General features: G+C 45.9%; 1 protein-coding gene across 4 annotated transcripts in view; it reads right to left on the minus strand.

The window, feature by feature from the left end:
- SLC41A3 (solute carrier family 41 member 3) overlaps positions 1–26,627 on the minus strand; it is a 115,448-nt gene that overhangs the window by 24,340 nt on the left and 64,481 nt on the right. The window contains exons 2-4 of one of the 4 annotated variants that reach the window (XM_068907003.1): positions 6,601–6,700; positions 5,465–5,672; positions 1,787–2,080 (exon numbers count right to left, since the gene is read on the minus strand). The gene's annotated coding sequence lies outside the window, so the exon portion shown is untranslated. Of the gene's footprint in view, positions 1–127; positions 462–933; positions 1,101–1,786; positions 2,081–5,464; positions 5,673–6,600; positions 6,701–26,627 lie in introns of those variants that run through there. The other 3 variants (XM_009669322.2, XM_068907005.1, XM_068907004.1) reach the window with 3 other exon arrangements.

Raw genomic sequence — 26,627 nt, forward strand, 5'->3', positions numbered from 1 at the left:
AGAGGCAATAAAAGGAGGCACTAGATGGGCCAGGGACAGAAAACCCTTCAGTACTTTGCCCGTTCCACCAACTTGATGCTAAAACACCACCTACTTCCCCAACCCTAGACACAGTCCATTTGCTGACCCAAATGCTGGTGCTCAGTTTAACATCAGCTGTGTGCTGCGGCAAACTCATTTCCCTTTCCAAAGTCTCATCTCTCTTGCCAGGCCTGTAGTCACACTAGACTGCTGCCACCCAGGAAATGCCTGGAAGGATGCGGAGGGTGCTGCGCGCAGCCTGAATTCTGGACCCGCCAGCTTCTCACGCTGGAGCCATGGGAACTGAGAAGCCCAGCAGAATCCAACCCTTCAAAGGGGCCGAGCCTTGGCCACAAAATGGAATCACTCCACATCCGGCAATCCAGCAAAGGGCAGTGCAAGCCACTAGCTGGCACGGCACAGCCAGCTGTCTATCGCTCCTTGGTCCTCTAATTTGTATACTTTTTCTTCCCCTTGCGCTGTGTATGACACACGTGCATCCACTGTGTGACTCATCCATCAACAACAGAGCACCTCCCACACCATCCCATGAACATAAGCAGCCAGGCGAAACCGTCACCAGTCACCCTTTCCCTGTCCTCACACCTGGATTCCTCACACAACTGCCATCCATCCTGACTGCCCCGCTGCTAGCACAGCCAGCGCCCCAAATCCTTCCCCATCGCCTCCTGCCAGACGTGCAGCGATGCTGCCATTTGTAGGACGGGCCCCAGACACGCTAACCCCTGCCCTACCCTAGCGACGATTAACCCTCTTCCTGGCCAACATCTGGAGAGCAGAGGAAGCAGCTGGAACGTGCCAGGCATGGCTGGGGCAGGCAGGGAAGGACAGACCAGCCCAAGGTCCCCCCCGGCCCGGCGGGAGCAGGAAACCCGTACCCCCGGCACTTACCGGCTCCCTCGCCCTGCCCTGGGCAGAGGCCGCGGGCGCAGCTGGAACGGAGGCGAGCGGGGGAAGCGCGCGCCACATCTGGAGCGCGGCGGGGGGGGGTGGGGGAGCCCGCCCTGCGCCGCGGCCGCCGGTTCGAGACCGGCCCCCGGCGGCGGGCGGAGGCGGGCGGCGCCGTGAGTGGCAGCCGCCGGGCCGGCCCCGGCGGGGGCGGGCGCCGTGCATGCGCCGGGAGGCGCGCCCGGGCCGCTGGCTGCAGCCTGGCGGCTGCTAGAAATCCCCGCTCAACCGTTATTATTATCATTAGTAGTTATTGTAATTATTATACTCGTGCCTGCCCGGCGCTAGAGGCTCTAGGGGGAGCGGGTCTTGGCTGGGGGCTCCCCCACTCGCGGGAAACAGCGTCCTGGAAGGAAGCGCTTGGGGGTACGGCGGTACCTTGCCCTGCTACTGCCCTCGGGGACCTGCCCGAGCCTCCCCCCGCCCCGCTCCATGACCCCACAGCAGACGGTATCTGCAAGAGTAAAAACTTCCAGCGTGGGCTGAGCGAACAAGAGTTGCAATTAAGAGTTAAGATTTTTTTTTTTCTTTGGGGTGGAGGAGAGGGGGGCATTTGCCAGAGTTCGTTTCAAGCTTCCTGTGCAAAAGCCTGGCTCCACTGAAATCAGTGGCAAAACTCCCGTTGACTTGATGTTATCCTCCTCCCATACTGCACCAATATGTTAGAAATGCAATTACAGCATCCATTACATTTAAGCACATAAATCCCATTAAGCATGGAAGTAACCGTACTCATGCAAGCTGCCTGAATCAAGCAGTTCAAATCTTAAGAACAATTGAGGATATTAAATCATACCTCAGTGCCAGAGCGATACTATATCCTGCAGGAGTCTCTCAGACGTAATGCTAAAGGGTTCCTACTGAGAAAATGGTGTGTCTGGGCCTGCGAGCTTTGGTTCGAAGCAAGGCACACACAAGGGAGTTGGAGGTTTTTGCAAGTGACAGTAACGAAACCCTGCAGCTGCTGCGTGTTACTGCTGAACGTCAGTGCTATAATGGCAAGGCTTAAATTTCAGCTCACTTGATGTAATTTTATGTCTTCACTTTGCAACTGATGCTTCCCTGAGCATACTCTGAAGACAGCGTTTTCCTGTGAGAAATAAGAAGGGAAGGGACGTTGTTTAAAAAACAGCAACCTTGCCAAGACATTTTTAGACCTGTTACATGTATTCTGCTATCACTTTACCACTGCGCTTCAAAGAAAAATATCTACAGAGCAAGCGGAAAGTCTCCTGGGGAACTTGATTGACAAGGATATTTTGGTAATGGTTCCAGCTCATTCTACAACGGTTCTCCCACTTGGATCCAACCATCAGCTACAACAGCAGCACCCAGCACCCTGACCCTAGACCTTCTCCTATGTGTAAAAGGGAACAAACTGTTTGGCTAGTCCTCACATATCACTCTGAAACCAGTGGTGTATCACTAGTGGGTAGGTATTTGAGAACACCGTCTTACAGCAGTGGGTGGCACAAAGCCTTACTTTCCAAGAAGTGCAACAGCAGCGTTTAGATAGAACATGGCTTTGACGTAAAGTAACAGTGACTGGACCTTGACTGCAAACAAAGCTCCTGTGAGTCTCCAGATAGGACAGTTCAGCTGCTGGCACAAAGCTAAGCAACTTCATGCTAAGATCTTTCCCGTCCCCGCCAAGCTAGAATTCACATGTGCTCGTTTTCTCTGCACAATCACATATGTGTGGGTAGTATTCCTAGCAGTTGCAAGGGCATTAGAGGACTCGTTGCACCCATTTCTGTTTCTCTGCTTGGTACTTTTAAAGACTGTTTCCTCCAGTGAGCCTCAGAATAAGTTTGGCATTCTCTCTCTCTCCTTTACGTTGCTCTTCTCTTGGACTTTCTTTCTGACAACTATTCCTTCAGCCACGTAGAGGGGAATTTTAGAGCTCTTTCCAGTATTCTATCCACATTTTTTTTCTTCCCAATTTCCTGCTATAAAATGACACTTCTTAGGTGACTAGGGACTGCTGAAGATATTTCTCAACCACAAAGCCCTGATTTATGACTTCACTGCAGTTAGCACCAGTGACAGGCTTAGTCTGACTGCCAGGCCATGCAAGTTCCCCTATCATCACTGGGGTTGCACTAAGACTGCTAGGGGCTGGTCTCTCTGGTTTGCTGACTGCAGTCTCCTTACGGGACATGTCTCTGGACACCCAACGGGAAGCCAAATAGGACTCTTGGCTCACGTATGGCTAAGCCTGCATCCTTACTGCAGTGTAGGGATGCATGAAGAAATAGTCAATCTCTAAGCTTTCTTCTCTGTGAGATAGTGCTAGCTAGCTAGCATGAGTTAAGAGTATCTTTACAATTGGGGGAGGGTCGTGCACAGACAGAAACAGGCCACAGCCAACTTGAAATATATATACGTAACACCCCCCCACACACACACATACACAAATAAAGGAGGGGTTTCAGAGACACAAAACCCAGCAGGCACTTCCTGAGGGTGGGCAGGGAGAAGAAAGAAGCATCTCTACTTCTCCTTTGCTTTCTCCTGTACATACTTCTTCGCAGAAAGGGGAATTTTATTGTCTGTTAGCCTTCAAGCCCAATAATTTACAAGTTAACTTTGTAACTTTGTGTTAGTCTCCATCTCTTTGTCTTTCTATATCAAAGTTCTTTAAGGGATGCTACTTAGACATTTTGTGTGCATCTGCGGTACTCATAGTAATAAAAAGTGATCTCTCCCACCCTGTCTACTCTTTTGTCATCTCCACCTGCCACAGACACCCATCACTTGGTTCCCGCTGCTCTTGCACAGTTGTTAAGCCAGTTTACAATTACAGACTTTCACTCAGGTTCCATACATTACCTGACTTGCAGCACAACAGGTGCCTGTGGAATTGTTCTACAGAAGAATAAAACTAGCTTAAAGCACTGTGCTTCCCCAGCAGTCTTAGGGGCTGATCAGAATTATTTGCACACATTTTGCCACATTCTAGATTCCCAATGACAAGATATTTATACTGCACAAAGCCTTTCTTCACCCAATCTACCATTAGATGGCAGTAATTGAGTGTGCAATGGGAGCATGCAACTCTGCAAGAGCTGTTTATCCCATGGTTTGTACTCCAGGGATTTCAAGCTTTCCAGTTCTAGGTCAATGATTCAAATCTGGCCCAGGTCAGGAGGGGCCAGAAATCTTCACAGTCTGACAGCTGCTCAGCATCCTGTGCAAGAGCAGTTTGCGGGTTTCCGTTTCTGATCTTCTGGACAAGCGCCCGTCTCATCACTGGTGCTAACTGGCACCTTTGCTTGTCACATTAACAAAGAGGGCAAAGATGCTCCAGAAAGACTAAATCTTCCTCCTCGCTTTCTAGATGGTTTGACAAAGCAGAGCGCTCATCTCTGTGCACAAGCCTGCCCTCACTAATGACGCCAGAAAAACATGCTGGCCCCATTCCTCCTTTGAGCGAATAACTGCCCAAAATGATCTCATTCCAGACAGGAGGGTGACAGTTGGGGTCTTTCAGCAGATAAAATTATTTTGGTATTAATTTTGGGACATGGCATTCAGATAGACTAGTGATGGCGCTATGAAATACCATCAAACGTGTTGTAATACATGTTATTTACAGCCTCTATAACTGCAGGGACAAACCCCATCCAGAATTGCCTTACAAGGTGACCTAATTTGGAAAAGAAAACAGATACAGAATTTTCTCACATTAGAAGACAGATCTCTGTGACTCCTTCCCTTAGAATTTTAAAGCCCTGTGAGGGACTGGAGCAACTGATACTCTCCAGAGAAACCCATGAGATAAGAAATGAGCGTAGCAAGCATGTGATTGTGATATAGTTCAAGCCTGTGTGTGTATCACTTAGCTTGCTCTGCGAAGATTTGAGAAGCATGTCACTACGTAAATCCCTTTGGGCAGCTGGGCACCTCTCCAATGCACAGATTTCCCTTGCTGCTAATGAATCAGCCTCTTTTCCTAACTTACCTCCAAAGCTCGTTTACTTGGAAACCAAGGGGGCTTAGGGAACAGGCTCTCTCCATGCATAACAATGACCTATTTTAGATCGTTTTCCTCACGCGGTCACGGAGAAGGGACAACAAGCGAGAGTGCTTCTATCCAAGAGGCATTTCCTGGAATCGGTCCCAAACACTGTCGGGCCATTTCCATTTTGAGACCTGACATTTCATGGTGCCAATGCCTCCACACAACTGAAAGTGCCAGTACGAGCCAGGGATGGAATCCAGCTGCCTCATTCCAAGGACGTGCGCCCCAGCCTCTGCGTTATTATTCTCCCAAACAGCCCCCCCTTCCCATGGAAACTGATAACATGAAATGGGAACGCTCCAGAACACTCCCAGAGCAGGATGGCAAAGGATACCAAGGGCATGTTTTCCACCTCTGGGCATGTTTACATCACTGGGCTTTCTCAGTTGTCACAAGCAACACAGCCAGGGAATCATAGAGCTGCGCACCAAGGAATCTGCCCTTCCTCACCAAGTCCTGCGCTCCTAGACTGCTTCCAGCAGCTGAATTAGCTGTCATTGCTCTATATTGCACTGCAGTGAAGACGCACTTGGAGTCCCAACATGGAATGCTTGAAAACAGGGATTGTTTCATAGGCCTTCTCATCTCTGAGATGTGGGATACTGCTTGAGCCCGGGAAGAAGCCAAACCCTTTGTGGTTTTCCCCATAGCTGGCATCCTGAGGCAAAATCAGAAGAAAAAGCAAGCTACAACGCATTCATTTTAGATCATATTTAACACAAACCCCCAAACCCACCAGCCCTTACGCATAAGGCTTAGATTCCAGTCTGGAACTGTGTGCTTTCAGCCCATCTGTGGTTGACACCTTTCAAGGCCAGAAGAGACCACTGTCCTGTGTGACCCAAAGGACACAGTACATCTCCTGGTTGAACTGCAATATTTCTGTTAGGAAAGTACTTGACCTAAATAAAAATGGCCGTTGACGGAGCAGAGTCGAGCCTTAACAAGGATTAAGGGCTTGTTGAATATGCATTTCTTCACTAGGCTGAATTTGTCTAGTTTCAGCTTCCAGACACTGGATCCAATTACATCTTCATCTCCCTGACTGAAGAGCTCATTCCCAAATTACCCTTTCACTTCCCGTGGTTCCTCGAGTCTCTCCTCTTTAAAGCAAAAGAGCTTCCACTCATTCAGCACTCCTCAAAACTCACCCCAACTAATTAAAATCTCTCCTGAACTGAATGAGGTCCAACATCCAGCAGTAGCTGCGGCAGCACTGAATCCAGAAAGAACTGAACCTTTCTGCACCAGCATAAGACTCTTGTCTGTCAATCCAGTGACCACATTAGCCCTTCTCCACCTCTAAAGACTGGCATATCGCTCTTCAGGAATTCATAACTAAAATTTTGAATGGTATCGCATAAAACTGGAAATCGTCAGTGTATTACAGTATCACCATCAGCCAATTAACAGATTACTGCCTGTAAGCTCTCAACCGAATTGGATATTAGGTTAATTTGAAGGGAACTGTTTTTCTTCCTGCCACTAACTCCCCTGGTTTTTTTTTTCGTTATTGAGCCACTGAGCTCTTCCGTAACTTTGACTAACACCTCATCGAATCTCTTAAATGGTGACACAGCACAGACCTTTTCCCATTCTTCTGGAACTTCCCTCTTGTTCTTTGCTGCTCCTGTGGGTCTTTTCTTTAGTCACTGGTCCACTTCTCACAGTCACCAACAGCTGAGGCTACCGCAAAAAGAGAGAGAGAGAAAAAAAAATACAGTTTGCTTACCTACAAAGAGGTAGCTACCCTGTATGCTTTGTTTCCCAAACTTGTTAGTGATAACAGCAAATACGCTCCATTCAGCTAATGTGATTTCAAGTATTAAAATGGGATCCTTCTTCCTGCACCTTGAAAATTCAATATGGTATGATGAATTATTATTCCTAGCCATGTCAGCACACTTAATTTGGCATAGCAGCACCTATGCCAAGAAGCAAGACGGCTGTACTTACACTAAGAGCTCAAATTATTTCCCTGTAGTGCACATCAGAATACAAGCTGAGAGTAAGCTCAGTCTTTCTGTAGCTCCCAGTTTGTATGGACCACTTCAAGATAACTGGCGATACCATTCAAGCCTATGTAACACCACAAACGTCCTAATGCAGTACACAGCACTATACGTGATAACTCTCATCTCTGTGGCATTTTAGGTGCTTTGAATATGATGGGAGACAGCAGAAGGAAATCGTTCTGCTGGGATGGAGCAGCTCCAAAAGTAGGTAATGGGACTGTTATTTCTACCATTCAGTTCTGCCTGGAAATGTTTTCTTAGAGTAAATAAGACAGTGATCCTTTTTCGTAGCTGTTAAAATAAACCATCTGTCAGAAACACTCAGTCCTGCAGAATGCTGGGCACCATTAAATATATTCAGAGACATATCACTGCCCCAAGGAAGAAGAACAAACCTCTCATCCAGCATCCTTTCCCCACAGATAAATGCTTCTTACTTAAGAGGAATTAAATCTAGATGGTTTATTCCTTAGGACACAGCTGTGTTGAAGCGATTTTATTAACTGACTCACAAATGATCATTTTGAAACATCTTTCTGGTTTGTTAGGATATTCCTTCAGGCAACAGTTTCATTCTTGCCTTTTGCAGATCCGCGTCCCAAATCTTTGCATTTGATTTCTTAGCTGTTTGCTTCAAACAAGCAGCATAAAATCCTGTGTGAACTCTTTCCAAAAAAGATGGACCTTTCTCGAGAAGGGATCTGAGGAATCCACGTTTTGCAAAACAGGGGGCATGCAATCAAAGTGATTTGGGCAGGTTTGAACGGCAGAGGAAGGGAAGCAGTAGTCAAGGGAAGGAGAAACCAACCCCTTCATTCCCAAGTGACCAATTATAGTTGTATTCAGTGCAGTAAGGGCTGGGAGTCATTAGAAGCTAAGGATTGCTTGGTGGCATCTGGAATGAGTTGCTGGTCTCAGTCCAACTCCTGCTTGACAGGTGTCCCAGAGATCACCATGAGAAACGGCCTCAGCCTTGGCGCAAGCTGACAGTCTTAGCAGAGAATGCAGGGCTTGAATAGGATTATGAAGACTGAGCACAGACGCATTCATTACCAGAGACTTTTAACAAGGACAGTCGCAGCCACATGCTTACAGGGCCACCTTTTCAAACGCACTGTCTAACAAGGCAAGTCCAGTGTTGTGTATCCTGTCTCTAGACTTGCCAAGTATCTACACAAACTGCCTACGGGTATTAGGGAAACGTATCTTAAGCCCCACACATCCCAACGCAACACGCTCATAAGACAGCGTTTAGCCCTTTTGGAAACTACGGGAGGCACCAAACAATCTAATTCAATGGATTTTGAGAACGACTTACTAGGCTACTTTGCACCCCGTGGATGACCGGGGCAAAAACTCAACCAGAAGCCTTCTTGGAGAAGCACGAGGCTAGCCTCTCTAACCACAGGAGATCTCCTGGTGCAGCTAGCATGAGGGTCACTTCCCTGAATACATCCCTGTGCAAGGAGGCTGTAAAAAAGCTAGCATTCTACAGGAAGGCAGCAATGAGGGGAAAGGGAGAGAGGAGGATTTTGCCATTTACCTATGTCTGTATTACTGGATCCAGAAGCCACTGTCCAATTTTGACCCTTATGCCTGCATCCTTTCTCCTCTCAGCTTCATGTCTGGACAAGACCAGGGAACGCACAAGTGCGTCTCTGACAACACCCTCAAGTATTATGTGCAGAGCAGTGCTCTTTAGTCAGCCAGCCCTTGGTCATCTGGGGAACAACATATTACCACCACTGTAGAACAGACATACAGAATTGTCATAGATTAACTTTTAAGAAGAAAATTTGTTTGTGGAATACGTAGCAGAGAAGACATATAGTAGCATATGCATAACAGAATAATACTCTCTCCACCAGTAACACCTTCCAACTATAGATCTTTGAGCAACTTACAGGCTTCCTCAAGCAGATTATCTGTTACGCAGTATTCTGAAAACAACATAAACGTTACATAGATATCCTGATTCTGTTGCTATCAAAAAGAGGCTCAAAAGGCAAATCAGGGGTCCAGATTCAGCCTCCTTCAACCTGCAGGACAGTTCAAATACCGAGTTTTTATTTCTCCCCATCAGTTACCAACATCAGCCACATCCATTTAACCAGCAAGGAGCACAGATCTCAGCAGTGAAGACCAGCATCACCGCTCCATCACAGATGGGGAGACAGAGGGCCAAGCTGCCCGCAGCTGCACAGCTCATCAACAGGAGACCCAAGGAGGAACTCGAGAGCCGTTTGGGATGTCTCCCGAGGGACGCTCCTGTTCACTCCCAGCTTCTTCCCTGGGTTGCCCAGTGTGCTGTAGGCCTGCAGTCTTGCAAACTCATGCCTACAGCACCATTTATTTATGCAAGCCAGAATTTGACAAACTCTCCTCACTATGAAAATTATCCATGACAAGTTTTTCAGTGCTTTTAGTCCTATTTCAGTCATGACTTTTCTCCTTTTTCTCCCATCCACCAAGGACATTCCCTGTTATTCCTTTTCCCCTCAATGCTGCTTTCCTTAACAGGCAGGAAAAGGGGACAAGCATTAAAGCCGGAGGCAGAGCTCTTCCCTAGCCTCTGCAGCCCTACTCAGAGTTCAAGAAATCACCTACAGGAAGAGAGGAGTAAGGGGAAAAGCTCATGTCTCTGCTTGGCAGCTGAGCTGCAAGTTGTCAGCTTCCTCACAACGTGTTAACTAGGTTTACAGGCGCCTGTTACAGCTCTGCAACAGAGGTTGATTAGGTTCATTTGGAGCCATGCCAGGCCCTCCTTTAAAAAAAAAAAAAAAGAAAGAAAGAAATATAACCGGTTTGCGAGAGGGAAAACTGGTTTCTATAATTAACAGAAAACGCTCCCAGCAGATTAACCCCAGCAGTATTGGGGTTTTGGTGTTGCTGGGTTCTTTAGTGAGTATGTGCTACTATACTTACCATCCTTCTAGATCTCATCTTCCACAGAGCTAGGATCTGACAGTATAACTGCCTACTGTTTAGAGGGCAGTTAACTTATTTTGGGCCCCTCAAAAGAACCAGGCTAAGAATTGTAGAGCCTGGAGGAAAGGAAGACAAATTTTCGCGTTTTGGAGGGTGGGGGAGGGGGTATATTTTAATTTTGAAAATCAGTGTTTGAAAACAGCCTTGATGCTGTGTGCTGCAGCTTTAGGGCTGTATCTCCTCACAGACCCCTGTCCTATGATGCTATGGTAAGACCACAGTGGTTACATCACTCCTGCCTTTTGAGGCCAAATTCAAGAGCATATTTGCTGCCTGGACAGCAAGGTTAGAAACATGGCATCAGATGGGATGAGCAGTGCACACTTCAAAAGTACATTTGTGTCTGTATTCCCAATGGCTTGAAAGTCACTAGATGCATCCATCCAGGCAACATGGCAGCTGCCTGCGATGCAGCAGCGTGCAGACATCAGCAGGGGCCAGGCAGGCGCTCTGCTCAGAGCTGCTTCTGGGGTTGCACTGCGACGCAGTGTCTCTAGAATCAGGCTTGTGCCACTGTAGCACAAAGGGATGCAACACCACGAGAGGTACCATCCTTCAGGAGGGCTGTCAAATGTGGGTGTTGACTGAAGGAAAAAAACTCATTACGCCAATGAGCTCCTGATTCCGACCCGGGTAAACTATATTCTTCAATTCCACATTTCCACTTTTTTCTCAAAGGTATGCAGTGCCAGATATCTCTGCCCTGCTGCGGACTGTTGTGCCAGGCTGTGAGAGCACGCTGCTTTAACATTCAGTCCCAGACACGGGTACATTCCAGGAGCAGGGGACACTATTCCTGTATATCTCCTTGTACTCAAACCAGCTGAGCTTGTTTTGAACCTGACTTACAGCTTGTTAAAAACTTTGGGGATCCTTGGCTAAAAAATACGGACGGATCTTCCTTTGTGACTCAGGTTGTATTTCCCTTATGATACGTTCAAGAAAACTGGCACAAGGAGGTTTAAATAACTTGTCCAAAGCTACAGAAATATCAATGGAAGACTCAAAGCAGAAGAATCACTGCTCTTGCTTTCATTCTGTAAACACTAAATTGCATTACCTTCCACTATTCCCTGATCTTTTATTGCCCAGTCCCTTCTTCCTAATAATAAGGAACATCTTTTCAGGCTAGATTGTATGTTCATATACACTGCCACGCAAGGAGATCTCGTCCCAACTTGATGATCCCAGATACTCCTGCAGTCTAGCTTGGAAATCTGAGTACCTACATGTGTATATATATATATATATATATGTTTATACATATATATGTAACATTACAACATCAAAGAGACAAATATCATGCTAGGAAATCTTGCTTTTTCATTTGCAGTCTTGGAAAAGACGGTATGCTCTTGCTTGCATGCCACTGCTCATTTTGTGCATGCAAATGCTCAGTTTTTGTATGCAAGAAGTAAATGTGTCAGTATCGCAAGTACAGGTCAAAAGCCTGTCCTTGGGTATAGAGCCAGCATGCTGCCCATGGGTCTCACACCTACAGGCTGAGAGTAGCCATCATACGCCCTGGCTTTTCAGGAACCTGCATCCTTGCTGTCATGTAAAACTCTGTCTCTGGTTATAACCAGAACTACCGCTTCCCTCTGTTAGCAGTGACTGGTTTCTATTAGGTTCAAAGCCTTTCCTCATTCAGAAACAATGAGAAGTCATAGCTCCCAGCACATGATATACGCTAAACAGCCATTTAAACTGTTTACCAAAAGCTTTGAAATGACCCAGAAATATATTGGCACATACGCATTTTTCAGAGGCAGCACAGTCTAGCTGTTGAAAAAGGAAGCTTGGAGGAGGTAGGCCAAAGCTTACACTTAACTGTTCTCCCTTTGCTGCTAGCTTAGCTTAGGCTCCTGAGTCTCAGTCTCCTCATTTACGCTATAGAGATAATTACAATTAGCAACTGAGCATGGTCTATGGTAAAGCTTTCTTTTAAAGTACCATCAACCTACTTGGATGAAAAAAATGCTGTAGACAAGAGAGACTGCACTTATGGATTTTTATTCCATTAGTAGCTGCCTTCTGCCGCAAATAGGACTCAAAACAGCTTTGATTTCACTAAGGCAAGATCTATTTATGTATCTGTGCGCTAAGCAAAACACAGAGTCCTTGAAATGACAAACATGTTTCTCCGCTTGGAGATCCAGGCTAATAAGGAGAGCCAATCTGCTGAAAGCCCATGCACTTAATGCATCCTCTGTGCCACGAAAGAGAGACATTCTCGTGAATGGAGCTTGCCCCTGCACTGCCTGGAAACTCTGAGCTGGCAGTGAAGTAGTTCGGTGTAATGAGAACCATAATAGGTATGCGGGCCCTGGGCTTGCCATATTTGTGATGGTCTGCTGGCCTCTTTGGAGCCTGTGGCAGCAATGTTAGTAGTGCATTACATCTTGTGACCTGCTCTATAATAATAAGCGTGAACTGACAGCGACATTAAGACTGGGGGTGGGGGGAACTGTTTTGCAGTGTGCAGCAGGGGATGAAGGTAATAATTTAATGAGCTTTAGAAGAATTTGAGCCTTCCCAGAAAACTCTGGCTGTGAATGAGCATTAAAACAACTTCCTTTCCCTCTAATAACACCAAGGTGTTATTCTCTCTAGCTGTTATTCTCTCTAGCATCACTCTAGCTGAGCAAATGCCAGGTCACAAGGCTTAAAAAAAAATAACAGAGAGAGTCTTGTACAGGTGTAAAAGAGATCTTGCCAAAGTTCTCCTTAGTTCTCAAATCACTATATAATTGAATATATTTCATTAGCTCTACCTGAATGAGAAGGGCCCCTTGAAAGTCCTTTACCATCTGTTAAAACAAACAAGCTTAAAAAAAGGTAAATGCTTCAACCTTAATTCCCCAAACAGAGCACCTCCCAAAATGTCTCTTTAATACTGGAGAAGATCGTTACCTTGTAGCTGCAGAAATCTAGCTATGTCTGGAGATGTGCACTAAGTCTCCCTTCTCTTCTCTCCTCAGAGTCCCCTTAAACATCCTTTGAGAATGTTTGGTCTACTTCATTGTTTATGAATACACTAGTTTAATTATCTATGCTGAAATGCTAATAAGCATTCAAACAGGCACAAGAAATTGGAATTTAGCTTCGGAAAAGCTTTCAAACAACAGCGATAAAGCACTGGGCCAGTACATCTCCAGTAATGGAGATCTTCAAAGGCACCAGCATCTACACACATGCAGTTATAGCATGGATGAGATGGCTTTCAGAATCCCCTTCCCACTCGACAATTTGCTAACTAGCTACAGTAAACATTGACTAGTTACCTCCTGAAAGTAATAAAGTGATAGCACTTAGAGATGAATCCTGGGGTACTTTATAAATTGCGCTTAACTGCAATTCTCATGCTCAGACGCCCAGTTGAGTTGCCTTGGCTTACTGAGCTACTGCACATCAGCTGAGCTATGTGAATCTTTTCCTTTCACAGATAAGGAGGAGGAATGTGAGCTGTGAGCACTGTTGAGCCAGCATAGCTTGACGGATGTCTAAAGCCCCTGACTATGTCAAAATTGAAACAAAAGTTGTCTCCATGCCACTGAACTTTAAGCAGGTAAGAGAGGCAGGCACCTCCAGAGGGCAATTCATCCCGTGCATTTCCAACATCTCTATTCAAGTGGGACCCAGTTAAAGTGCTTATCTTTCTCAGCTGACTATACAAGGAATCTGGCTTAAACAGACATGGAATTTTAAAGGGCCAAAATGAGACAATATGAATGCCACTCCAAGCGTCTCTGAGAAAAAATCTGCAACGCTGAACAAAGCCTAACATCGCTGCCCCTTTCTCTCTGCACAGTCTCTCTGCTCATACATGAGGAAACCTTTTTTTACTGCAGACTACAACAACCATAACAGCCAAGCAACTTTTGGGTTTGGCAGAGCCTGTGCCTGTGGACCGAGTCGGGTTTCTTCCCCTCTGGTTAACAACTACTTTGGCACGATTACTCACTTAAGCACGACAAGCCACGTAGGAAGGTTTGTGTTTCAGGGTAACATCGAGAGAGCTGCTCAAGGGAAATTTGTCCGGCATTTGCCCCCATCACAACCTTAATCCTGGAAATTTGCACAAAACGTGCCCGGGCACACGGGGTTTTGGGGCACATGCCAGTGGACGTCATGCAAGGAGACGCTGAGATCTGAGCATTAAGCATTTACTTCCCCATGTTCACAACGTTAAACCCAAAGCCCCCTTTAGAACAAGGGCAAAGTAAAGCACACAATCAGATGGGCTGATATGACTTGGTTGAGTTTGCCAGAGTAAAATAAGGACCATATCCACTCTTCCTTGTCTCCTGACTGTTTTGCTTATCGCTGTCCACACAACATCCTGCCCTGTCCTAGGCCGGATCAAGTTCTATGTCTGCCTCTACCTACTAGCAGTACATCCTCCCCAGAAGTAGTATGGACACATTCTCAAATTACTTATCTTTCAATGTCTTACTTCTCCTTTACTTACACCCCCAGAAACAAGTTCTCAAGCTCAGAATTCATCGGAAGTTAAAAACACTGGGAACACTGTACAAAATCGGAAAGGGGAGGACTAATGTGGCTGCCATGGTTTAGTGCCGCAGAGAGCGAGCTGGGTTTCATAGCCCACAGGTCACAGTGAGCACCACTACACGGAAACAGGACGTGGCACTGCACACCTAGAAGAGCAGCAGAGCTGGTGCAGGGCTAGCTCTCAGCTCCATATGTTACTAAGTATGTAGTGGCAGAGAGACAGTTTTGGTAGGTTTGTGCGGCTGACAGAAGACAAATTAAGCTTGGCCACAGCGCAGGTGCAAAAGAAAGAGGCATGGCTGCAAGAAGCAGCCTTTTTTCTTTCCACTTCCAAACCTGTGCGTCAACATGAAGGAGAAAAGCATCACCATAATGCAAGACTCTACCGCAGACAGAGAATCCTGATTTGTCCTTAGCTAGGACAATGCTGCAGAATAATGCTGAGTACAGCCAGCAAGAGCTGAGACCCATTCTATCTGAGGTCCTCAGTGTAACACAGCCCTACCAAAGGGCTCTCACCCTCATCTAGTCTCAGGCATTTCCCTAAAGAGTGACAGGCTGTTCTCTGATATGACCTTCAGAGAATTAACTGCATCACAAGTTTCCAGGTATGTGGGACCAATATGCTAAACTCCTTGCAGTAAGAATATTCAATAAAGGGGATATGTCTGTCACAAAGACAGAAGGTGGGGCAAGAGGTCACCGAGCTTTCCCCGTTGCCTGAGAATAAGCCCCAGACTGCGGTAGCCTGAAGACAGCATTTTTTATTTAGCTGCTGCTACTTAGAAATCCTTAGGAAAGGGTACAAACTTAGGAAGACTCCTTCCTCCACCCTAAGCTTAAGTAAGGAGGCAAGTTCAAGTTGTAAATACGATCCTATCGTGAACCTCCCAAGTTTGTATTCCTGGCTCCAGCCATAGCTACTGGCAAAAGTCCCACTGATTTCAGTGAGGCCAGGGACTGACCCCAAGATGGTCACACCTGGGGTTTTATTTATTCCATGATAAAGATTTGCAAAACTTGGAACCTAATCTTGGATCAGCTTCCAAACACCACCCATGTTTGGGGTGTCTGGAGCTGGAGTACTGGCCCTTTTCCATGGAACTGAAAGCCAGAATTATGATGATGAAAATAAATATTCAGCACTTCATCTTCAAAGGACAGGGTGGACAGTTCAGTCAGCCACTAGCTAATCAATGGCAGAACATGAACCATAGTGTCAATTGTTCATACAATAGCCCCACAAGCTACACACAAAGACAGGGCTGACAGGTATAATTATATGTATTTTGCCCTAAAAATTCCATTATTGCTGGATCCCCAAACCACAACGCTGGTAATAACAAAAAATACAAATAAATAAATAAAAGACATTATGACCTAGAGGCAAGCTGGCTATGGTGTGAACAGACGCTCCTAAAGGGATCACTTTTTATGATGCACAAGGCTTTCTGAGCAACTCCAATGTCTGTTTTTCCGCTCCTGATCCTGCAAAGGGATTTGGCTGGAAGCATCCTCACCAGGTGTGCTGCCTCCTCAGCCATTTGAGGTTTTTGCTGAGCGCCCAGAAAGTGGCTCTGAAGGGTAATTGAACATGAATCCTTTAAAGGGCAAGCACATGCCCAGTAAATGAGCCATCAGAAAGGCCGCACTTCTAAGTGGTCTGGAGGAGGAATGAACATTTTGCAAAGCAATCAGGCTATAAACAGATGCACTGTGGGATCTCATGCTCCGGCTGTTTTAGGTCTAACACTTCTTGTCCAGAGGATCAAATTAGGTGGACTGGGAAATAGAGAATGAGCGTCTCAGAGTACAAGACATGCCAAAAGAAGATGCCTGCTCTCGTCCTTGGCGCTACACCCTACCAGGCAGGGGAAGCTTGCCTAACACACACCGCTACTCTTACTAAGGACCTGATCTTGCTATGTGCGGGAAAGCCCTTGGCTGTCACTCTCACTGATGTCGAGAGGACATCCAGTATTTTGCAGGAACAGCTTCCCCGGCAGAATCAGGCTCCAAAGCATTCGATGTCCAGTCCTCCTTTTTGTTTTAAAACATGTCACTAATCCGTTTGACATAGCATAAAGCTCACTCCAAAGCAAAACACACCCAGGCCTTTGTCTGCTCAGGGCAGAGCTACGCTTTGCATTTACTCTTCCATGTGGTCCTACGGCTCACACCTACCATATGCTGTGCTGAACTAGGGTAACCTCTGAGTGTCCCATGCACAGGCTTGCAGCTGAAGATCTGCAGGAGGCTGCTCTACCTGCACCCGTCTGCCTGGTGTAGCCAACGTGAAATATCCGCCTGTATCTCAGTAAAATCTGGTTCAATCTACCTCCTTCGCCTCCTTTAAATGGGCAGTTTGCTTTGATTTCTTGAACTACAGTCAGTTCATAGCCATCTTTTCTTTGAACCTCTGTTGTTTGCTTTCTGCTTTAAAATTCTCCTTCCTCCTAAATAGGTTTGCAGTGTAAAATGATCACTGTCTGGTTAAGTCCTGAGCACTTTGGCCAGGCACAGGAGGATAGCATGGCTTCACGGCAATTACTATCAGAGACTTCATTCAGATTCAGAAATGGAGGACTCGCTCCTGGAATTTTTGGATGAGATTCTCTGGTCTACCTTACACAGAAGGTCAGAACGTTTGGTCATAACGGTCCCTTCTGGCCTTAAAATCTAACAATCTATGAATCATTTCATTTAGTCCTGTGATTCAGTCTCTGTTATGTCACTTGCTTTTTTTCAAAATAAGGCAAGGAGCTCATCTTCTCTTGCAGAATAGAAGGAACAGAAAATCAAGGCAAGACCACCATAAAATAGTGAAGATGCAGTCACAGGCCCATTATCAAGCATGCCTCATTATCCAAAGACAACGGGTAATTTTTTTTCCCCAGTACTGGATGAAGCAAATTTATTCAGTGTAAGTGTCAGTTTGTAGTTAATGTAGCTTCCTGAATAGCTGTGACCTTGTAGCAATGTTGGGTTGATATGTCTAAATGATAGACTCAGAGGAAGCTTGCTGTATACATTTAGGCCTGCAGCTGCTGTTTATAACAAGGCATGTCAAATATATTACAATTAACTCCATGGACACGGTCATGAGTTCTGTTGACAAATCAAAAGGAAAGGGAGTTCACAGGCATTCACAGACTTGCTGGAAACTGAAGGAATAGCTACATGGGGCTCCTTATGACTGAACGCATTAAGTATATCACTGTGTATATCAACTCTCTTGCTCCAGCCCCCGTCAGTAAGATTCTCTTTGTAGCCTAACGGGAAGTCCTTTTAACAGGGTAATTCAAGAAGGCAAAGTGATTCCTCGGGGGTGACTAAACTGGTCATTGCCACACAATAAAAAGTGATTCTTCCCTTACATTTCCTCAGAAATCCGAAAGTCTGGGTTTGAGACTGGAGTCTCTGGGTGCTAGTATTAATAATCACCCTTTGTTCCTGTCTAACATCTTCTTTTTGGGATCTTGTCCCACATTGCAAATATCAAGAAATGGAGTACCAAAATACCATTGTAAAGTAGGTCCTAATGGTCCACAACTTAAAGGGAAGCAAAGAAACTCACTTTGGACGCTTTCTTATTTGCTGGTGCTTTTACACACCAAACAACTCTGGACCCACAGTAAAAACCCAGAGTGGAGATGGTTGTGTGCAGACTCCTAAGCTGCTCACACTCCCAGATGCCACTTCTCCTCTGGCAGTTCTGTGCCTTGCAAAGGGGTTCAGTTTCCCTGGGAATATGGGTAGAGACAGGCGTGTGCTCTCTTTGCCCATCCTTGTGCCACAGGACAGGGAGTATTATATTAGCTTTGGCTCTGCATTCTCCTAATGCATCTATATGGCACCTGGAGCAGAACCACTTTGCATCTGGCTGCCTTCGAGATCAGGAAACAGAGACTAGTTCTGCCTGTTTCCCCTGCATAGGTACCCCCTAGAAAGCTATGGGAGGAAGCCAAGGATTACAAAAGATACCTTGTGGCATACACTTTGTCCCCATGTGAAGCCCTTTAACTTCTGTGTGAAATGCCCTCCTTTCTTTCTCTCCTTGAGCTACAGAGCAGAACCATGCCATCGAAAGTCCCTGGAGTTTCTCAGCTGCATACGAAGTCACACTGACCTTCCTGATACCAGAAGAACCACGTGGCTGGGAAGTACATTAAACTCTGTGAGCCTTTTGGACTATTTCAAAGGTCACCAAAAATGAGAACTGGAACTAAAATCCTAAATACTGATTATACAATTTGGACCACAGGTCTAGGAAAGTCCTGCTTTGCTTGCTCTAAAGAGACATTTCAGAGGTGTCCCTCTGTAGGCTCAGGCACTAAGCAGCATGAAATAAGGCACTTACAAGGGCAACTCAGTTTCATCTTCATCAGTAACAGGGAATTAGTGGCTAATGGTGTTTTATCTAGCTATAATTACATATTAAATAGAGTAATGAATGAAGCTGAAGAAGATCAGAGGCTCCATTTCCAAAATTATCCAAATTACTCAGTTCTCTTTGCCAAATACTTGATTAGAAACTTCATGAGAATAGCTTGTAGCACAAGGGATTTCGCATTTTACTGCTTCTGCAGATGTCCCAAGAATGGCATTATTGTTTCCCTAGAGCACAAGGAAGTTCAGGGGTATATCTGAAGTCAGAACTATCTTTTGCAGCTGACCCGCTGCCTAGGCCAATAGTTGAGGTAACTTGTCACATCAGAGGGTAAGAAACCTGAAGTCTGGCCTTTGAGGCTGACTGACAGAAAGGAGGTTTCCTGCTCCACTCATGTCATCAGGGCAAACTGTCTGAGGTTTAAACAGGGCGTGGATTTTAAGCTCATATTAAGCTTTATTAGCATTGTAACGAACAGCAGTCCACACAACATTAATTCTTGGAGTGAATTGTCTCTAGCCAGATAATAAGCACTCTACAAAATCCTTTGAGAGTGTATTAAGTCTGTAGAATATTAAGTTAGTGCCGGTTAATGTTTATGCAGAAGGATTTCTTAGCTTAACAGAACTATGTGCTATCCCTTCAGAGCTTCATGTACAACTAACAACCACTCTGCTTACCTTCGCATGTATTCACCCCTCCTCCTGAAGGTCATACAGGCTGGACATCACTTCTCTGTAAGGATTATTGGGCCTGGGAGCGTAACGGGAACATATCCCTTTTCTGGAGAGATTCAGAGGTTTGGCACTGTTACCAAATAGGACTGTGGGTTCCACTAAGTGTCACAGCACAATTTGGGAATTCCTTCTGTGCAGAGACAGCAGTAAGCCCTCGACAACTCTTCCACCACTACTTTTGTAATACCCACCCATAACTTTATCGCAACACATCCAGCCCACAATCTGCCCATACCATCCTGGTAGCAATGGGAGGGGAAGAAGGGGGAGCTCTCAGAGGTGGACGGCCACTTGTTTCTGAGTGGTATGAGGACCTTTGGAGACCTGAGGTGACCTTTTTTCTCCAGAAAGTGTTACGGTCTGCAGTGCCATCATCTATTACCAGCCAACTGCAGAAATAGCTAGAAAATGGCACAAGTTAGTTAAAATACAGGCTGGGTTATGGGATGGTAAGAGAGTAATCAGTGCGTTTTGGGGGCTTGATCCCACGTTCTTAAACCTCTAACTAATTTGAGCTAACTGACATGAGGAAAGCACCCTTCAGGCTGTAGAGAGAAAGAGGAGAACAAAATCTTTGACTGTGTCCAGTAGGGAGCAGCAACTTGACAATTGTCATTAGTGACACTGCAGGAAACAAGAAGCCCCTGTGAGCCCCCACAAGTTTGTTCTTGTTGACACTATTTTCACGTACCAAAAGCTCCCCTACCCTCCATCAGGAGGTGGTTTACATCATCGCCCACAGACTTGCTCATGCTTGTATCAGACACATTCCCTCTCCTTCATTTAACATCACTCCTCTACTTCCTTACGTGACACCTTACCACCACCTGTTTTTGCAGCACCACCTGTCTAGGATGGTTTTTCCTCAACCGATCCTTTGTGGGTAGTGACTGCAGCATTTGGGCAATAGCCTAAAACCAAACACCAAGCTAATGATAAAAGGAAATGAATCTTCCTTGCTCACTGCCCCAGGCGCAGAGGTTCCACCGGACAGTCATTTTCATCACGCTGCCAGAGGATTGTTTCATCTGCTGGCTATATATTTCACTTCACAAGCCAGTTTTGCCCCCCAGGTGTCTTTCAAGCGGGGCCTTCCATGCCAAATCCTTACCTGCTGCCACCTTTGTGTGAGATGGTGGTGGTGGTTCAGAGAGAACAAACTCGGAAGCAGCAGGTTAGCAGGAAAACAGCAGGGAGAGCTTTGAGATTGGAAGGGACTCATTTGAATCTCTGCCATCAAACTCCAAAAGCTTCCAATGATGAGGGGGGAAGGGGAGTGGGGGGAACACTCTGCATGCCACATCCACAGCCAGCTCAAGTCAGCACAGCTCCACTGCCACCTGGCTGGCTTCACCCACGTATCCCTTTCCATGGGGAAAATCCCACAACGTACAGACCTAGTAGCAGGGCCACAGACTTGCAAGACATCTATCCCAAACACAGAGGAGAAAAGAACCCTGCCACCCCAAAACAATGTTTGGCCTCAGAGTGCAATGCAAATTTGCACCAGCTGGGCATTTGCTAAGCCAGACTTAAAGATATAGAGATAAACCTCAAGAAAGGGAATCTCAGCAATAAAAATCAAGCAGGGCTACAGCCAGATTCTGAATTCCCTGGGCAACCTCTACTTAGGCAGTCTTCCAATTAGTGTCAATGGAAGGTTTGCCTGAGTAGCAACAGAATAAAAATAGACTCAGAATGTCAGGATTCGACCTAGAGTTTTTAACGTACAGAAATAGAAAGACGCACACAAACATGCACAAAGAGGGTAAATCTCATGAGTGATAATGAGCTTTGATTTTTCATTTGCCGCAAACATGTTCACTATGCTCCCAGTACATTCCACAACAGAGCAATATTTATATTTGATCTCTGCAACGGTTTCACGCTGTGTGTTACATAAGCCAGTCATTCCCCATACAGTAATGGAAACAGACTGCACTTGCCATGGTTTATTTTTTGCATCAGGCATTCTTTGGCAGATACTCATGGGAAACAATATGGCAGGGGAATGGCTTTAGACTTCCCCTGTGCAAACGCCAGGAAGGCCGCGAACAAGCAGTACAGGACTTTTGCTCTTTTTTTGGAACTGTTGCAAGAGCTCATGACTCATCTTGCCCCCTTTGCATACCTAGGACTCATGCGTTATGAGAGCAGATTCACTAACAGAACAAATTTGGCCCCAGTGCCCAGAAAACAGTGATCTCTGTAACTAGCTCCCCTCCCTTCCCAAAGCAGGAAGCCACTAAAGCTTTCACTCTGCTTCTTGCACTTGTGTGAGTGGCATTCAAACAAACCTCAGAGTAAAATAATCTGTCCCACTATTGCAATTATTTCCCTGGGACCACCACTAGAGCAGTACCACGCTGTAAAGGATGAGCCTAAAAATGGGGTTAACTCCTTTGCTAAGCCTAGACCCTGAAATAAATTACTAGGCAGACTAAAGTGATAGTTTAATGCTATTAAAGAACACTGACCCGTCTACGTGGGCATCAGCATTCAATATACAAAACAGCTACTCAGTGAGCAAGTATCACTGCACAGCTTGTATGAGTCCATCTACCAGTCTATTCAGGTTATATAAACACAGGACTCTTAAAAGAAAACTTGGATCCAGAGCTGAAAGGCCATTACAAGCTTGGCTTCAGCCCAGGTTTTTGACCCGTTACAGATGTGGAATCATCCAGCAGTTTTGCCTAGGCTCATCTTTGTTTAGATCCGTGCTTCAGGTTGAGATTTGGACAGGTAACTTCCTACTGTTAGACATCCTAAGGGGGAGAAAGTATAACCGTAAAGAACTTCAGGGACTTGAAAGTACTGTCCTTTGAGCTGCTTGGAAATAGGCTGAGAAAAAAAAAGCTGCCTAGCCTATCCTCACACCAAAAACAGGCTCATCTAAGCCTGGAGCAAGAGCATCTCTTGTAAGAGCTGAGCAAGCCGCTCAATGCATCAAGCACTGAACGTCCCAAACCCCACCTGCTGCACAGAGGACCCAGGAGCGCTCAGTGGTACACCGGCTGGCTGCTAAGCTTGTGAAGGCACAGAACAGCATCCCTCCCTGCATCTCACCCCACACTTGCACAGTGTTGACAGCCTTGTGGAGGGCTTGGCTTCCAGAGGGCACCGCGCTCTTCAATTTGCAAGCCCTTTCCAACGCTGCTTGGGCAGATTATTAACCTTTGATTCTACAGCAACAGGATCAGTGGAAAAACTGAAACAGAAGAGCTAAGAACATGCCCTTCAGTGAGCCAGCAAGAGCTGGAATCAGTCTTTGCAGGTTGTACTCATACAGATCAGAAATTAGCAGCAGGCTTTAAATCTACCTCTTCTCTATAACCTATGGTAGTCTCTCTCTGGGTGAATGACTGCCTACAAACTCTAATGGAAGGTAATGGAGTTTTAGCATGTCCTTTGGCTCCAGCAAACATGCATGATTATTTTTTGCATCCTTGCTGGAAAGAACAGAGCAGACTGTACTGCAGAACTTTGTCACCTCAGGACATATGATCAACATTCACAGTGTCACACTCAGACGTACGCCAGCCTGTTAGCAGAGCAGGAATAGTAAAGGCAGCAAGCAATACGCTGCATTTCCACAACCCTCCAGCTGTCAAGAGGAGCACAGACTGTCAGAAACAAGCTGCATGGAGGAGACAGGCCAAACCAGAAATAATCCATCATGTGCCACGGTTCCCAGATTCCTCAGGATCTTTTCCGAGGAATCTGATGTCAGAAGTCAAGCACGTCAGTACAACTTGCACTTTAGTGATTTTCCATCTGTAGCTGCTGTTTCTGATATTACACGCAGGGTTACCACTGACACGTATCACTTTATGAACAGCTGGAGGAGCAGTGGCCAACCTTCCTCCGCATAACAAAAGATTTGTACAGCCAAATCCACAAGACATGCACCATATAATTCTGCAAGCCCTGGAAATACATCACATAGGCAAGGATAGCTGCTCCACTGCTGTCTCATTGCTCTAGTGTGGGTTGGCACTGGGCTATGCATCCGGTTTGGTGCCTTGGTGGCTCAGTAATAGCGAGCTTAGCCCCATCCTGGTTTACTTCTACTGATAGGTCTAAAGTCAGAGAGAAGCCCCGCAGATCCCCACGGCTAGTTACGTGACATTGTTAAGGCACAAGAGTTGCACTTAGATTGCTTATGAGTCAGCAGTTGCTCCAGAGCCATACAATCACATTTGAAAAAAAAACAAACAAACACGGGGACTAGTGAGGGAAGTCAAGAAATCAGTCATGGAGAGGTAAATTTGCAGTTTCTTAGTTTAAGGACAATATCCGGGTGCTTTTTGGAGCAGGAGGCAGCTGAGTCTTCAACATCTGGTTTGACCAGCAAAATCATAGTCCTCAGAGACAGCACTAGCTACGCAAGCCTCCTCCCCGCTTTGCCCACTGTAACTGCCTGGTGAACTGAGGGTCGCACAAGATGGGGCGTCCACTACGCTATCCTTATTCCCTCCATCACATCAGTATTGCATTTAGCCCTCAATGTAGCCAGGTACTTGTACAGCTCCCAGCTCTACAGGAATGTCCAAACAGCTCACAAAGCATATCAGACTATCTTCATAGCATCCGAAGGATAGGAACATCCATCACAGTAACTGCGTTCGATGGCACGGGGACCACAGTCTTCCACAGACTTATCCAGATCCTCCCCTCCACCCACCTCTGCCACCAGCTTCCTGGCATGTTAACAAATCCTCCTAGAAGGTCTCATTGGTAACAGTTTTCAGAAGCATCAAAATCCCCCAAAATACACTGGTTCCTCCATCAGTAGACTGTCGGGGCAACCCTTCTTTCCTGCCCAAAACACGGCAATCAGTCTTGTCCCGCTCACTCGCTCTAAGACAGATGCCAAACTCCTGCAGCTCTTCTATCTGATCAAGATGGCACTGTACTCTGGTGTCAGCCAATCTTGGCTAAGCAGGGAGAAGGAACCCATTGCACGTTTCTGCTCTGGAAACATTAGTCAAAAAAACAAAAGTTCTGAACATGAGGAAAAACTTCTTCACTGTGAGGGTGACTGAGCACTGGAACAGGTTGCCCAGAGAGATTGTGGAGTCTCCTTCCTTGGAGATATTCAAAAGCCATCTGGACGTAATCCTGGGCAATGTGCTCTAGGTGACCCTGCTTGAGCAGGGGGGTTGGACCAGATGGTCTCCAGAGGTCCCTTCCAACCTCAACCATTCTGTGATTCTGTGAAATGATGCCACAGAAATTTAAGTCTGGATCACTTCTGACCCATGCATACACATTCCGTTATCACTCTTTCACTCATCCTTTATCATCATTTCTACCTACTCATAAATATGTTAGATATTTAACTAACATAGACATTAACGTCTATGGTAGACAGTAAGAGGAGAAAAGGATCCATACAAAGGAGAAAAGGATCCAAATTAAGCAAGTTGGTACAGTTAGGTTATTTTGGAAAGCAGAACGGCCTCAGGAAATAACAGTATTAATGACTAGCCAATCTCAATTCTTTTTGCCATAGGGTTGGAGTTACTGAGCCATAAGCATTAGAAGAGGCGGAAAGAGGCAACACTCGCATGTTGTTCAGAAGTAAAATACTCAAAGTCAGCTGAGTAGCCACTGAGCCACTGTACGCTGCACAAGAAATTAAAAGGTACCCAAGAAACGCCAACTGACTGAGAGAAGGAAACACAGTCACATTTCTCAGCCATGTGTCCCAGCTGAACTTTCTGTTCCCTTCTGTCATTTAATTCCAGCTTTTCCCAAGTGATCAAAGGGTGCTTCAAAGGAGACTGCTCTGAGTGCCCAGAAGCTGCAAAGCCCTGCTGTGCCAAATTCAACACCTCCTGAGCTACTGCCTTTCACACTATCAAAAGGGTCCTATGGGCACATTTTAGGTGCTAAGCAATCCTTTGCAGCATTCGCAGCAGAGTTCACTGCTTCTCCAGTCCTCACCTTCATCCAGATAAACAAAAACAAAAAAACAAAAAAAAACCCACAAACACACCACTTTCTTCTCTTATTCCAGACAGTTTTCCTTCCCCTGCCTATTCTGTTCTTTACATTTAAAATTCTTCCCCACTCATGCTGTCATTCTCCATTGCTCATTTCCTTTTCCAAGTCAAATTACCCTCCAGTTTCCCCGATGCTTTATATGCTTCTTTCCTCTCTTCTCGTTCAGTTGTTTCAGTCAAGTTCCTCTGAGCAACCAGATTCAATGGACAGATTTTTGCATAGGGCTTTCCTCAAAACTCATCCCTCTCCCTGCTCAAACATGCTCCCTGTTGACACAAAAAAGAATTAGGTCATCTGATCGCCAAGTGTACAGAACAAATGCTACAGCAACAGATGTCAAAGCATAGCAAAACAGAACCCCGGGCTGTTCAGTGATCCAGTTTACCATGACCCGGTTCTGAGTCACTAACTATATCACTGGTGTTCTGGAAAGCAGGGCCTGATCAAAAAAGCATGTGTGCAAAGCTTGCAAAGCTCCATGCATGGTTACACAGTTGCCATTCTTATATACGCAAAAGGAAGAGCAAAAGGGGCATCTGTGCAGAATAATATGCAGAGCAGCAAATGCTGACATTGACTTCAAGCCATAATGCTAATGTATGCCATCTGAGGATTTGGCTGATGGTTCACCACACATTGCAAAACGTGGTCAAAACACCCTTACTCTAGACTGGGGTGGCCAAGCCATGGTATGCCGACCATCTGTGGTTTGTAGAGCCGGGTTCCACCACTGCCAATTAGTTGCTGCAGTCACTGCTCAATGAAAAATGCTTGTGAAGCCTTGAACTGCACCAACAGAAATTGGTCTGGACTAACCGTAAAAAGCAAGTTTCTGCAAGGCAAAATGGTACCCCACATTTGAGAGAACAGTGAAATTCTCCCATCAGTGCCACATCTGCTAGTAAGAATGAAGGTGACAGCAGGACTACCTTTATCGGAAAAAGCCACGTTAGCCT

This window comes from Struthio camelus, chromosome 14 (assembly GCF_040807025.1).
Source record: "Struthio camelus isolate bStrCam1 chromosome 14, bStrCam1.hap1, whole genome shotgun sequence".
In the NCBI taxonomy this organism is placed as follows: Eukaryota; Metazoa; Chordata; class Aves; order Struthioniformes; family Struthionidae; genus Struthio; species Struthio camelus.